Source organism: Tenrec ecaudatus, chromosome 8 (assembly GCF_050624435.1).
Source record: "Tenrec ecaudatus isolate mTenEca1 chromosome 8, mTenEca1.hap1, whole genome shotgun sequence".
NCBI classification, from domain to species: Eukaryota; Metazoa; Chordata; class Mammalia; order Afrosoricida; family Tenrecidae; genus Tenrec; species Tenrec ecaudatus.
In genome coordinates this window covers 113,017,178-113,032,531 of record NC_134537.1, presented here as the reverse complement: position 1 = coordinate 113,032,531, position 15,354 = coordinate 113,017,178, and the positions used below count along the sequence as shown (strand labels likewise).

The following is a 15,354-nucleotide window of genomic DNA, read 5'->3' as shown; positions in this document are numbered from 1 at the left end:
GACAAACCAGTCAGGGTGCAGTATAGCCACAATGAAACATAAAAGTTTCCTCTAGTTCATGACCCACTATCATGACCCAAATTCTACCTTATAAATCTGGCTAGAGCAGAGCATGTACACTGATACTGATAAGCACTCCCAACACAGGAAATCCAGGATAGATAACCCCTCAGAACCAATAATGAGAGTAGCAATACCAGGAAGGTAAGGGGAAGGTAGAAGGAGAAAGGGGGCATCACAATGATTGACATATAACCCCCTCTCAGAGGGATGAACAACTAAAAAGTGGGTGAAGGGAGACATCGGTCAGTGTAAGACATGAAGAAAAAATTATCAAGGTTTTATAAGGGAGGGAGGGTGTGGGAGGGGGGAGGGAAATGAGCTGATACCAAGGGCTCAAGTAGAAAGAAAATGTTTTGAAAATGAAGATGGCAACATATGTACAAATGTGCTTGACACAATGGATGGATGGATGGATTGTGATAAGGACTGTAAGAGCCCCAATAAAATGATTTAAAAAAAAGAAAGAAAAGCATATTGGCTTGCATTGAACAATTAGCACTTTACTTTTAAAAAATCATTTTATTGGGGGCTCTTACAGCTCTTATCACAATCCATGCATCCATTGTAGCACTTACTTTCCATAAGAGTAGTTACATCTGTAAGACTTGTAACCATGCATGGGTTTGGATTTGTGGCAGGTCTGATCCCATGGGCCTCTCACAGTGTCCCATGCCAAAGCAAACTGTCACCCCGAACCATTGCCTGGCTTGCACAGTGAAAAAAAAGACTTGTAACCATAGTCCCCGAAAGTTGTTAATGTTTGGAGAGTTGATGCTCACTCACGGCAACCCCATGTGTGAAGGGAAGAACTATGCTTCACAGGATTTTCCAGGTTGCGACCTTTGAGAAGTCACCACGCCTGTCTTCCAAGGCATCTCTGAGTGGGTTTGAACCTCCAGCCTTTTTGCTAGAAGTTGAATGCTTAACCATTTATTCCTTCCAGGGACGCCCACCAATGGTGTTACTTGTCTGTTTTTATAAGCGAGGGTTTTATTTTTTAAGTAGCTTCCTTCTGTAACTATGTTATTAAGCCCTGAAAACACCAGTTATCACTGAGCTTTGATCCTTTCCTGCTTTGTTTGTTTGTTGCCTGGTTACTAGGTAGTTTGGGTTGTGATTTATTTATTCTCTTGTTTGTGGCCTAATACCAGCGCTGCTGGGTTAGAGGTGGGGAGGGAGCATGATGAGTTTGGTAATGAAACTAATTAAATTTACATATTTAGTGATTGTTGTTTTTAATCACTCTGTCTTGATCTTGAATTGGTCATTAAATCCTATAGCCCAGAAACATTCTCCTTTCTGAACATCAAAGATGTCCACTTATCGCCATTGATAACTCATGTGAGTTAATAAACCCTTAAGACATTTTATGTTCAACTGTGAAAAAGCAAGACTAAAATAGCCAGGCTGCAAGAGAAAATTTTATAGAGCAAAAATAATGAGCCTGGTCCCCTGACCCATGAATCACACAGTGAATCCCACTGGCCCGTGAGCGAGAAAGGAAGAAAGACAGAAAGAATTTTCTGCTGCTTAGCGGTCACGGGGTTCTACAGACACATTCTTCATTTCCTCAGTTTGCAGGACCTTCTACCCATGGTCACCACCCACCTGTCAATCTGTTGTTCTAGGGTGCTACGATGCTGAAAGCTATGTCACCAGTATTTCAAACGCTAAAGAAAAAGCCTAGTGATCTACTTCCAAAAGCTGATCCATGACAGCCGATGACTCACAGCAGAATATTGTCTGATGTCCTGCTGGAGGAGCATCCTGCTAGGTCGGGACACACTCAAAATACACAATGGCTCTGAATGTGGTACCACCAAAGACTACATGATGTGTTGTTCTGTGGCACATTGGATCACCACGAGTCGTAATCAACTTGATCAATAAAAGCAACTGCAAACTTGAGAACCAAGCTGTGTTCCAAGTTTCTGTCCCAACTTCAGAGAGCTTTTGTGGTAGTTATATAATCTGTTGTCAATTTGAGACTTATGAGTGAAGGGGTGGAGTTTACCTGTCTATCAGCTTGCAGGTTGATGACCTCATTTGGAGGTGCTAAGGAGATAAACACCTCCCTGCAGTAGGAGACCTCTCTCTCTTGGCTCACTCCCTGGGAGACATTTTGGAGGAGAAGTCACATGAAGCTACCCTGATGAGCCAGAGCCCTAAGCTGGAGAAGCCACATGGAGATCCCTGCCAGCGCTGAGATATTTACACTGCCACTGAATCCACAAGACTTCCCACCCACTAGCCTGTGGTCCTCCTGCATTTGGCGTCATTGCATGTGCTTTGTGAATCTGAAGAGGACTTTATAGATTGGTCCCGGGCATATGGGCTAATACCAGACTTAAGGACTTGATCTGGAATGGGCTAGGGTGTTTTCTCAATATTCAATTGCTCTTATATATAAAGCTCTCTCTTATACACATGGGAGTGTGTGTGATTGTTTCTCTAGTCTACCCAGACTAACAGCTTTGCCAATAAAGATTCCTGAAGAACCGGAAAAGCTAGCAGGCCTGGCCTCACTTTACTCACCCTTCACTCCTTGAAAGAGGAGAAGCGCCTTGAATGCATGGACCCTGGAAGGATCTTTGTTATCACTCGTGTGGACAGAAGGGCAGATGAGTTTTGCTAGTTTCTCATCCCATTACCATGAATCTCATTTATTGTTGGATTTACACTGAGGTTCTAAATCACAGGAGGCAAATGATATGGGACCTAAGACCAGTAGGACAGGAACATTCCCAAGGTCCATCGGCAGCTAGTGGCAGGACTGGCCTTTAGTCCATTTTGTTTTCAAATCCTTTAAAGAAATAAATTATAGTTCCTAGCACTGTTTTTAGTCAATAATTTGTCATTTTAATTTTATTTGCTTGGAGTGGGCCAAGTTAATTATCCTATTACTGGCCCTACTAAGGTAGGTACACTTAATTATACTTATTTCTATTTTTTTCCTTTATTTCTCTTTGCAATCAATACGCCTGCATAGAAAGCAATGGTGTGTTTTGTAAAAGAATAGAAAAGGGTATATTCACAGAACCCAGAATTTTCTAGTGATAAACTTTAAAAGGTTTTTGTCTCCAGGAAAGCAGATATTAAGCATAGTTATTGCTTACAGCTTTTGAATGGACTTTAGAACCAGTTTTATTACAGGCAGCAAGAGATGATAATAGTCAAATATGTCTTGATGTAACAATATCACATTCCTACTTTATAATACTTGAAATATGTATATATGTCTGTATGTGTATATGTGAATATATATATATGTGTATGTGTATATATGTGTGTATGTGTATGTGTGTGTGTGTGTGTGTATATATATATATATATATATATATATATATGACAAAATAAACTAACCTACTGCCGTGTGATTGATTCCCACTCCTGGAGTCCCTGCACAGGGCGGGTGAGGCTGTACATTTGCATAGGAGCAGACGGTTCATCTGTCTCTAGTTGAGTTGTGGACAATGTTGAACCACCACCCCTGTTTTTTTTTTTAAATCATTTTACTGGGGGCTCAAACAACTCTTATCACAGCCATTCATCCATCCATCCATCAATCCATCTATCCATTGTGTCAAGTACATTTGTTGCCACCATCATTTTCAAAACATTTTCTTTCTACTTGAGCCCTTGGTATCAACTCCTTATTTCCCCCCTCCCTCCTTCACCCTCCCTCCCTCATGAACCCTTAATAATTTATCAATTGTTTTTTTTTTCATGTCTTACACTCACTGATGTCTCCCTTTGCCCACTTTTCTGTTGTCCATCCCCCAGGGACGGGGCTACACATCATCATTGTGATCAGTTCTCCCTCTTTCTCCCCACACCCCCATCTACCCCTTACCCTCCTCATACTGCTACTCTCATTATTGGTCCTGAGGGATTTGTCTGTCCTGGATCCCCTGTGTTGGGAACTCTTATCTGTACCAGCGTGCATGCTCTGGTCTCGCCGGAAATGTAAGGTGAATTGGGATCATGATAGTGGGGAAGAGGAAGCATTAAACAACTGGAAGGAAGTCGTATGTTTCCTTGTTGCTACACTGCACCCTGACTGGCTCGTCTCCTCCTTGTGACCCATCCATAAGGGGATGTCCAACTGCCTACAGATGGGCTTTGGGTCTCCACTCTGCCCTCACCCTCATTCCCAACGACGTCATTTTTTGTTCTTTGGTGCCACCACTCTTACCCGGTAGCTCTACAAGGGCCCTTCACCAATGGGGTTTCTCACTGGGATCAGTAGACGGAAAAGCCAAACTCACTGCCATGAGTTGCTTCTGACTCCAAGCAGCCCTGTGTGACAGGGCAGACGTGTCTCTGCATTTCGGAGTCTGTACATGTGTCCTGGAGTAGAAAGCCTCGTCTTTCTCCCGCAGAGTGGGGGGTGGTTTTGAACACTGACTGCAGTTGGCAGTATAATGGGTAACCACTACACCTGCAAGGCTTCTGTCAGAGTGAATAGAGAATTTCAAGTAGGATCAACTGCAGGATTTTGTAAAGCATATTCATTTTTAAAAAAAGAAACTCTTGAAAAGGAATTATGGAATCTCTTTTAATGTGTTCATTCATCTTACATCAAATAATCTTCCATAAATAATTTCAATGTAACTTGGGAAAGAAACATGCCTGGGCATTAGAGATTTACCTTGTAGCATTAACTTTCACTGACCTGGAATGTGTTTCATGTTGGGCCACTAATCACAAGGTCAGCAGTTGGAAACCACCGGTTGCTCTGCTGGAGAAAGATGAAACTTTCTACTCCCATACAGATTTACAGTTTCTTTCCATCCTGGCCCCTCGCCAGTCAGTTGGCTGCACTGTACAGGTCAGCGTGCTCTGGGAGCTCCAATCAGGGCGCAGAGACTGTCCTCATTTCTCTGCAGGTCAGCTGAACCCCGGCAAAGCACAGACTCTCACCCCTATATTATTGAGCGAGACCTAGAAGAGCCCTGCTGGTATAGTGGTTACATGTTGGGCAGCTAACTGATGGGTCAGCAGTTCAAAACCACCTGCTGCTCTGAGAGTGAAAGATATGGTAGAAACCTGTAATATTTTTGAAAACCCACAGGGGTAGGTCAAGCCTGTTCTATAGGATCCCTGTGAGTCAGTCTGGACTCGATGCAGTGATCAGTTTGATTTGGTTTTGGGCTTAGGGGCTTCTTTCTACTGAGCAGAAGGAAACCTTTCAAACCCATTTGAACAAGCCTCTGAGCTTTGTTCACCTTGGCTGGGAGATGCCCACCCATCCACGGAGTGCAACTGAAAGTCAGTGGGTCGGTTCCTTGAAAACCCATTTCCTGGGTGTCTTGAATGTACCCCATTCAGTGCTCTACCCAGTGGCTGTTGAGTTGACTCTGACTTCCTGAAAGTCCGTGTGCAGTAGAGTTGAACTGTGCTCCACCGTGTTTTCAGTGGTCAATTTTTTAGAAAGTAGCTCACAGGCCTTTCTTCTGAGGTACCTGGGCGTGGGCTTGAGCTCCCAAACGTTTTATCACTGAGCCTCATATTTGCACTGGATACTCTTTGATACAGTGCTTTGCTGCTGTTTCCACTGAGTAGGTTTTGTAGTGTGCAGAGTAGAACTACTCTATAGGGTGTTCAAGGCCATGCCCTTTCAGAAGCAGATATACAGGTCTTTCCTCCAAAGAACCTCGAGCTGTGTTCCAGGCCCACCAGCATTTCAGTTAGGAGTCCTCAGCCATTTGCACCATGCAGGGACTCCTGATACAGTCCTGACAGCACCCTCTGAAACCAAACCCCTGCCACTGAGTTGATTCAGGCTCACGGTGGCCGTTCTAGCCACTGGTATATGGAGAAACATGACATGGCGTGTTTGCTTCCAGAAGCTCCAAGGACCAAGGGAAGTGATGCTACGTTTCGTACAGATGTAAAAACCACTCTGTATGGTAGGCATCGGAGCCCAGAGTGCTGGGCTGACACTATAAAAGGCAAGACTACGAACTTCCCACCACACTCTTGAACGGGCGGCTGCTCTCCCCCTAACTGTGGCCCCCACCCTCTGTGAGCAGTTAGTGAGGCAGGAGGGAGATGAGGCCACCCACATTGCTTATTTTCTTTATGGGTGGTTATACAGCCTCTTAATAAAAACAAACAAATAAAACCTTTTATCTTTTTTATTGTGGCTTAGTGAAAGTTTGAGAGACGATCGTGAGTTTTACATTCAGCAATTTATACACATCTTGATTCAACTTACCCACTGCAACCCTTTCAGTGGACCATCCTTTATTCCACTTCCTCTGAAGGCTTCCCGTTGCTATTTCTCCTGTTTCTCCCTAATGCTCGCTCCTTGGGTAATTGCTGCCCTTTTGATCTTACCGGGTTGAATATTCTAACACAGGGCAAGTTCATTTCCAGAACAGAAGAATAAGCATTGTCTTGGGGGTTCCACCAATCTCATTTCTTTTATGATTTTTAACTTGGTTCCACATTTTCCTCCCACTTTGTTCAAGACCTTCTAATGTGGTCCTTTTCAGTGCATTTGGTAGTGGTAGTTGGGCACCAGCTAGTTTTTCTGATCTCAGCATTGTGGAGATTGATGTTTCCATGGCCCACTAGTCCATTGTACTAATTGTTTCCATATTTCCTTTGATTTTTCATTAGTTTTCTTACCTCTGGATTACGGGAGTTCAATATTTGCACGTTATATGGCTGCTCATGAGCTTTTAAGACTCCCTGTCTGTATGTACCAAAGTATAATGTATAACATTGTCTTTGGGAACTATGTTATGCCAATTGAACTTGGTGTGTCTGGAGACTATGGTCCTGAGGCCCCAGGCTCAGGGATGTGTTCCTTTAAGATATTTGGCTATGTCTGAGAAGTCTTTGTAATTTTGCCCCCTGTGTGCACCATCATATTCAGGAATATATTATCAGTAAAGGTAAATACATGTATAAACATATTTTCTGTTAAACCTGTATGTATTCTTGGGTGTACTCTCACTACCCCTTCCACACCTGTACAGCCTGCATATCGACCCATGCGTCTACCACAGCTCGCTGCTGTTGCTGGAGTCTATGTAACAGCATCTGCCTCCATTGCCTTTAGCTTTTTCAAATGTCTTCTTCTGCCTCCATCATTCAGTAAAAGCAACTGAAGGGGTTCAAAGCTATGGAGAGTGTGGGTCCCTGCCTGGGGCATAGATGAGGAACTCTTGAGGGAAAAAGCCCTGGCCCTGCAATTGTCCCCTGGAATGAGTGATTGGCTGTAATTTGAATGGAGTGCCTCATTCTGAAGTCCCAACAACAGTCTAAGGACTGAGAAGATGGTGATCTTATCTTGTGCGAGGCTGCCCCTGGGGTGCTGATGTAGCTTCTTCTGAAAACTGTCAGAGAAAGTCAGCCTGTGACTCGGAGCTTTGAAACCTGAGGATTCTTACTCCACGGGAAGTGCAGCATCCATGCCGCTTGGTGCCCCTGCGTGATAACTTGGGACACACTGGGAAGCAGCAGCCCCTTCCTCACTTCTACTGCATCGGGCATCCCTTCTGCACATTTTGCTGGTCTTCAGACCTGGACCAAGCCTTTGAGGTCTATGTGCCTATCACATGGGAGAAACATATCTATAATTTCAACAAAACTATTCAGTGTGGTTAGAGATCCACATGGGATACTGTGGAAGCATGGAAGAGTGTGAGAATGTGGAACCAGAGGAGACCAGTAGCCAAACCTTAAAGAACGAAGAGAAATTATTCACAGGAAGGCCAGTGGGCAGGGCTGTGTAGGATAAAGTCTTGAAAGAACCCCAGGAAAAGGGACAGTGAAGTTCAGGGAACAAATGACTACTGTATATACTCGAGTATGAGCCTACCTGAATATCAGCTGAGGCACCTAAATTTACCACAAGAACTGCATTAAAAATGTGCTGAAAAACTCAGCTTAAACATCAGTATATACTGTAGGTTGTGTGATCTTTATTTACAACGTGTACATTTATCTCATGTAGATTTTGAAAAGAATAGCAAATTCTGTATAAGTTCTTTCAATGCTCAACAAGGATTTGAAGGAGGATGAGCCATGTACCAGGCAAGTGACATGAAAACACGAATAAAAGCTTCTTTGTCCGCAAAGAGAAGACTGATTTTAAAGATACAGGTGCTAAGACAGAGGCAAGAACAGAATGTCACAAGAACAGGAAGAATAAAGTGATTATTTCTGATTGAGCATGTCAGGAAGACTTTATAGAGAAAGCTATTTTGACATTTCTAAATAGTATGGGAAAGGACTGTTTCTTCAGCTGAAGAAGTATTGCCAAGATGTTTAAAAATGTTTGTACTTATTTTAGTTTGCCCTACTTGTGAGCAAATTATTCAACCATTGAGACGTATAAATTTGATGCTAATTAATGAAGTGACAATGATTCAGGGAAGAGATCCAGATTTATTTTAGAACACCATGGCAGAATACGATTTACTGAAGTTAAGTGACTCGTCTGTCAATTTGTTGTTCTGTGGTGGGTGCATATTATTGTGACTCTAGAAGCGATGCCCTTAGCATTTCATATGCCAACAGGGTCACCTGTCATGGACAGGGTTCAGGAGAGCTTCCAGAATAAGATAGATTAGGAATAAAGACCTGGTGATCTAAAAAAATAGCCAGTGGAAATTAGCTCTTTGGTGAGAAAGCACTTCAATTTGGAGAAAAGCTGTTTCCTCCAAGTAGAGTCGACCTAGTGACGTGGAGTGAGTAAAGCTTTCTGGACTTTCTTTTGCTGATGTGGCATGACTAAGAATGAGAAGTGTGGTAATAATCTATTTTAGAAGAATGACTACCAGGCTAATCCCAAGTGGAGATTACAGATGTTCCAAATGTCCAAGTCTTCCCGGGTGCTAGTCTGTTCCATTTCTCCCCACTTGTCCCTCGAGTATATTCCCCCACTGACCTGGGTTCTGTGATTTGCTGCGGCGTCCCACAGAAGCCTATGAAGCTTTGAGAAACTGTCTCACACAGCTGTGGGTTCTGTTGAGTTCCAATCCAAAGGTCAGGCAGTGCAGTCACCTGGCTTAGCTGGAGCAACTCCATTTTGTTCCAAGCTGCCTTCAACCGCCTGCTAGTAGCCGGCTGCCCTCATCCACCTTCCTTCCCTCCCGGATCTCCTGGCAGACCTTGGGTCGCTCTAGATGTCTGCAGACTCTTTCTGGTGTCCTGCCTGCCTGATAAGTAAACATATAGCTGCCTGCATTTCTCTCCTCCCCTTTAAGCCAGCCCTCTGCCTTAACTGTAAAGGTTCCATGTTTTCTTTGTTCCAGGTCGAGAGTGTTTTTCAGGGAGACAGCCTCTTCTTGAACCAGCTGGTTAGTAATCAAGCCGTTTATAAGTAAAGTGGTGTGATTGCTCTCACCTGGTACACCAGCAGAGGAAAGCCAAATGCAGAGTCCAGATACATGGAGATTTCCAAGGAATGTCGGATCTCAGATGCTGAAAGGGCACAAAAACCTTTCCCCGAAGCTGACAAAGAGAGATAATCTTTCACTATGACTGGCACCTTTTGTTTCAACTTCTGGCTTCCTAACCTGTCAGAAAATAAATCCATTTTCAAAGCCATTCACTTTGTGCTTCTATTACAGCAGCAGTAAATAACTAAAACACCAGGAAGTCTAACTTAAACAAGAATGGCATTACATTCATCGTCAAAAAGACCATTTCAAGATCTATCCTGCAGAACAGCACTGTTATAAATAGGAGCGCATCCACACACCTACAAGGAAACCGGTCGATACAACCATGACTGAAACATGTGCACCAAACTAATGTCAAAGATGAAGGAAATGGAAAGAGTTACCAGTGTCTACAGACCCAAGTGCACCAACCATGCAGTCAAGGTATTTTGATGATTCCCGGTAACTGGAAGGTGAAAGTTGAGAACAAAGAAGGACTAAGTTGGAAAGTATGTTGTTGGTGATAGAAATGACGCCAGAGACCCCAGGATGGAATTTTGCAAGCTCAACCACTTATTCATTGTAAATACACTTTATCGACAACATAAATGGCAACTATGCACCACATGAGCCACCTGGATAGATGAAATATACAGGAGTCGTGGAAATCTACTACACCATGCAAAGAGATCATGGAGACGACAAAAAAAAAAGTATTATGATACAATGTATTGTTGCAAAACCCAAAGAGAAGGACATGTTCTGTACAGCTCACGCTGAAAAAACCTGGAGAAAAATCGAAGTCTTGAGTTACAACATTCAAGTATTCTATGCACAAAACATAATTGACTGATGCAGGATGCATCAAGGGAAGATGGGAAAACCAATGTCCATCCAGTTTAGAAGGTAGCATATGATTAGAACGGGTGCTGCTAAAGGACGAAGTCCCAGGAGCACGGAGGGCAGGGATGAAAAACAAGTCTCTAGGAACTGTTGGGATATTAACTGAGATGTTTCAACAAACAGATGCAATGCTAGACGTGCTCACTGGTCTATGCTAAGAAATTAGGAAGAAAAGTACCCGACCAATTGACTAGAAGAGATCCATGTCCATTCCAAAGAAAGATATCCAACAGAATGCAGAAATTATCAAATAGTGTCCTTACACCTGGACCAATAGACAACACCATAACAGATGAAGAAAAGATTGACGTTGACAAGCACTTCATTTTACTTGGATCCACGGACAACGTTCACGGAAACAACATTCAAGAAATCAACTGGTGTATTTGGTTAGACAGGCTTCTTGAGAGAAACAAAACCAGGACTGTGTTAGTTACATAATCTGTTGTGAATTTGAGAGGATTAAGAGTGAAGGGGTGGAGGTTAGCCTGTCAATTGGGTCAGAGCTTGGTGGCCTCATGTGGAGGCACGAAGGAGATAAATAGTTCTTTGGAGGTGGGACACAGTCTCACTCCCTGGGAGACATAGCAGCTGACAAGACATATGGAACTACACTAGTCCCCTGAGCTGAGGGAGCCCTGTGGAGACCCTGCCAGCGCTGAGATACTTACAATGCCATTGGATCCACAAGACTTCCCACCCACTGGCCTGGGATCTTCCTGCATTGCATGTGTTTTGTGAGTCTGGAGAGGACTGTATGTATTGGTATCAGACATCTGGGCTAATATCGGACTTATGAACTTGATCTGGACTGGGATGTTTTCTCAATATTCTATTCTTGTATATAAAGCTCTTTCTTATATACATATCAGTGTCTCTAGGATCATGTTTCTCTAGTCTACCCAGACTAACAAGTCTTTCATCATATTGTTAGCTTCCCTGTTACTGAATTTCCTGTAACTAGATTCACGCAGGACCGCCTTCTTTGGGTCTGTCTAGCTGCTATTGCTCGATGAAACCTGTTCCATCACAGATGTTGTTATTGCTGCTAGGTGCCATGGAGTCAGCCCTGATCCATGGCAACCATAAATGGCCCTGTGCCCGCCTCGCAGTGGTTATGCCTGAGCCCATGGTCGCAGCCCTGTGTCAACCCATCTCCTTGAGGATTTTCTTTATTTACTGATCCTCTGTATCACATAGATTTGGCTGTTTTTCAAGGTTGTATTCTTAAATTCTTATTTCTGAATAAGGCAGCATTCATTTATCCCTTTCTCTCGATGGTCGTTTGCCTCATTTCTAGCCTGGGCAGCTATGACTCTCTCATGTGTGCCTTTTGGTGGATATGAGCACTCACTTTTCTTCAAACCAGAAGAGGAATGAGATAGGCTATGTGGGGCTTAAATTGAATAATATTCAGTATATATTAGATGAATATTTATGTTTCAAAGAGTAAATATGAAAATAATCCTGAAAAATCCAGAGGCATAGTGTAAGGTTGGAGCAACAATTCACTGGAAAACAAAAGCCTGGGGCTTCCTCTTCAACCACACCTCGTTTACAGCACTGATCTCCCCTGTGCCTCACTTCTCACCACACCCCACCACATCCGCACACAGAGACAGTACTGATGCCTAGGGGAGAGCACAAAGAGGATACTGATGCTCTTGAGCTGCTTCAAAAGCATGCTCTAACTCAGCCGACCATAAAGATAGCAGATGGTCTTTAATGACTAAACTATGATGGAATTAGTTTAATGGTTAAGTTGCATGCTCTTTTTAAACTCATCTAAAAATACAGTCATTCCCAATAAAGAAATAGGGTAATATTTTCATGTTCTAGTTAATCAGATTACCATATAACCTTCTATCTACCTATCTATCTACACACACACACACACACACACACAGAGAGAGAGAGAGAAGCAAGTGAAAAATATTGCTACTAGGGCAGTGGTTCTCAACCTGTGGGTCGCGACCCCTTTGGGGGTCGAATGACCCTTTCACAGGGGTCACCTAAGACCCTTGGAAAACACCTAATTCTGATTATCTCAGGAACCGAGACACCTCACTTCTATCCGTGTCCAGGCGATGCCACCAACATGCAAATATGCGCACTTTTGAGTACCCAATGTGAAGACTGACCCATGCTTCAAGACAAAATGTCATTTATTTGTCATTAGAACTAAATATTTCTCAATATATAATTACATATTGTCTTTGTAATTAATCACTATGCTTTACTTATGTTGAATTTGTAGCAATGAAAATACATTCTGCATGTCAGATATTTACATTATGATCACAAAATTACAGTTATGAAGTATTAACAAAAATAATTTGATGGTTGGGGGTCATCACAATATGAGGAATTGTATGAAAGGGTCGCGGTCTGAGGAAGGTGGAGAACCACTGTCCTAGGGTTTCAGTTCACATAGGCCTGGTTTATTCCCATCAGTGCAGGCTTAAACAAGCCTCTGCCTTCAGGGAAGGCTGCCCACAAGTTCTCCCAGTATCACACGGGCCTTGTGGGGGTGCCTTCGTGAAAAGGTCTCATCAGCACTGTAGCTTCTGAGGGGACCTGCTGGGCCAGTAAAATTCAAGGTGGAGAGGTCAGCTCAGAGGTCAGGGTGACTGTTCTGGAAATTGCAAAGGGGCCATCTTGGTGGATTTTCTCTAAGGCTCTAGGGTGACCCCAGACGGGTACTAGCAAAAGGTTTACAGAAACATGAACATTGCAGTGACGGGATAAAGGACGGGAACGTTGTGCTGAGGATCTCTTTTTTTTCCCAATCACCAAGTGCACCTGCTTTTAGGATGACAAGAGCTGTCCTGGGAGACTTGCCTTGAGAAATCCTCCCCTTCACGACACAGCTCTGCGGGTGCCCTGTCAGGCTCTCCCCTTGTTTGTTCATACTGGTGGTCTCATAATATGTGTTCTGTTGCGGGTGACTAAGTTCACCCAGCACAGCGCCTTCTGGGTTCGTCCACATTATGAATTGTTTCACACATCCAGTGTTATTGTTCCTCATGACTTTTTAACATTTTACAGGATTTCACTGTGTTGGTCTACCAAAATATACTTATCCATGCTTCCACTGGTAAGGATTTATGTTGTTTCCATCTGTTTGCTTTTGTGAATAATGCTCTGATGAACATGGGTGTGCATGTACTTATCAGTGCTGTGGCTCTCATTTCTGTAGGCTATATACCCAGTAAAAGGATTGCTGGGTCATGTAGTATTTCTAATCCCAACTTTTTGAAAAAGCACCATACTGCTTTCCGCAGTGGTTGGACCATTTTAAAGTCCCCAGTAGCATTGTATGAGGGTCCCAATCTCTCTCCACCCTTCCTAGCACTTGTGGTTTTCTCTATTTTTTAACTTTGCTACTGATGCTGGGCTCAGATTCTCATTCTCTCTCTCTCTCTCTCTCTCTCTCTCGGTTTTCATTTCTCAAATAGCTAATAATTACAAGCATTTCTTCAAATGTTTGTTAACAACGTCAATGTATATTTTGGTGAAGTGCCTGTCTTTGTCCTATTCCCATTTTTAAACTGAATTTTTTGTTGTTTTTTTCTTGTTGAGGTGCTCAAGTTTTTTAGAAAATTTTGAGATTAATCCTTTGCCAGTGTTTTATTGTTTAAAAAAAGTTCTTAGTCTGTGGGTTCTTTTGGAGAAATCTTTTGATGCACAGAAATATCTAATTCTTAGAAGGTCCGGTCATCTATTTTGTCTTCTGCTGTTTGTGTGTTTTCTACGATTAGGTTTTATACTAGACTTTTTCCATATATTAGGTTCCCTAGTTTGTATCTGTTTTTTCATTGATAATCTATTTTTCTTCCAAACATTTTATTAGGAGTTAGTCTAGACCTCACATCATTTCACAGTTCTATCACATCAAGCAGTATTGTACAGTTGCTATGAACCACAGTGTCAAAACATTTTCTTCCTTCTTGAACTCCTTGATAGCCACTCTCCCTTAATCCTTCACCTCCCTCACTTTGTCCCCCAGGACCCCTTATTCTAGATGTTGTCTATCCTGGTTCATCTATCCTGGATTTCATATACCAAAAAACATAGAAAAACACATAACAAAAATCCACAATGACAAAAACACAACAGAAATAAACCCCAATATTAAAAAAAACACACAGAAAATATGAAAAACCAGATCAAGCACAAAGTGTATCTGAAGGGTGAGCAGGAGAGAAGATTTCAACCCTTCAAGTCAGATTTATCATTTTAGTCTAATCATCTCTCCAATACTCTCCGTCTGATAACCAGGCTATTCCCATCCCTGCGTAGAACCTTTGAATGGATTGTGGGCTTCCACTGTCATCCATAGCCTTCTGCAAACCAGAATCTCACGATTTAAGCTCTGATACCATTCCCTCCTTCAAATTTGGATGATATAATTTACAATCCTTGAATCAGATGGCTTCTTGTTTGGAAACAAACCTTTAAGATCCCAGATGATATTCTATCTGATAATCGAGCACCAAGCATCATCCAATTTCTTTACCACACTTGGCTCTAGTATTCTTGTCTTCTGTTTCCTTCCTGAGAGTTACCATCAAGCAAGGTCATGTCCTAAGAATTAAATGTTCTTAGATTGGAGCTGGAATTAAATGCGAGCCCCAAATTCACTTCTGCATCCATGTTATTTCTAATCTACTTCTGGCTCACCTTAGAGACATCCTTGTTAATATATGGTAGAGAATTTTAGTGATCATCTCCCTGAAGCATAAGGGCCTTCTGTTTATCATGTCACTGATTAGCCCCTGGTACTCATTTTTAAAACATATTGAGAGAGGGGGGTTTAACAAGTGTAGGGTAACTACATGTCATAATACCTGGATTATGTACTTGTACAGAATAACCCTTACGTGATTGGACACTATTTACACAAACAATGGGAGTTTGTTGTAAGGCAAAACTCACTGTCAATGTCAATCACAGGTTGGCCAGAATAACACATACGAGGTGATAC

General features: G+C 42.6%; 1 pseudogene; it reads left to right on the top strand.

Moving 5' to 3' along the window:
* Positions 1-678: 678 nt before the first annotated feature.
* LOC142455860 (small nucleolar RNA SNORA42/SNORA80 family) lies at positions 679-788 on the top strand (annotated as a pseudogene).
* Positions 789-15,354: the final 14,566 nt, after the last annotated feature.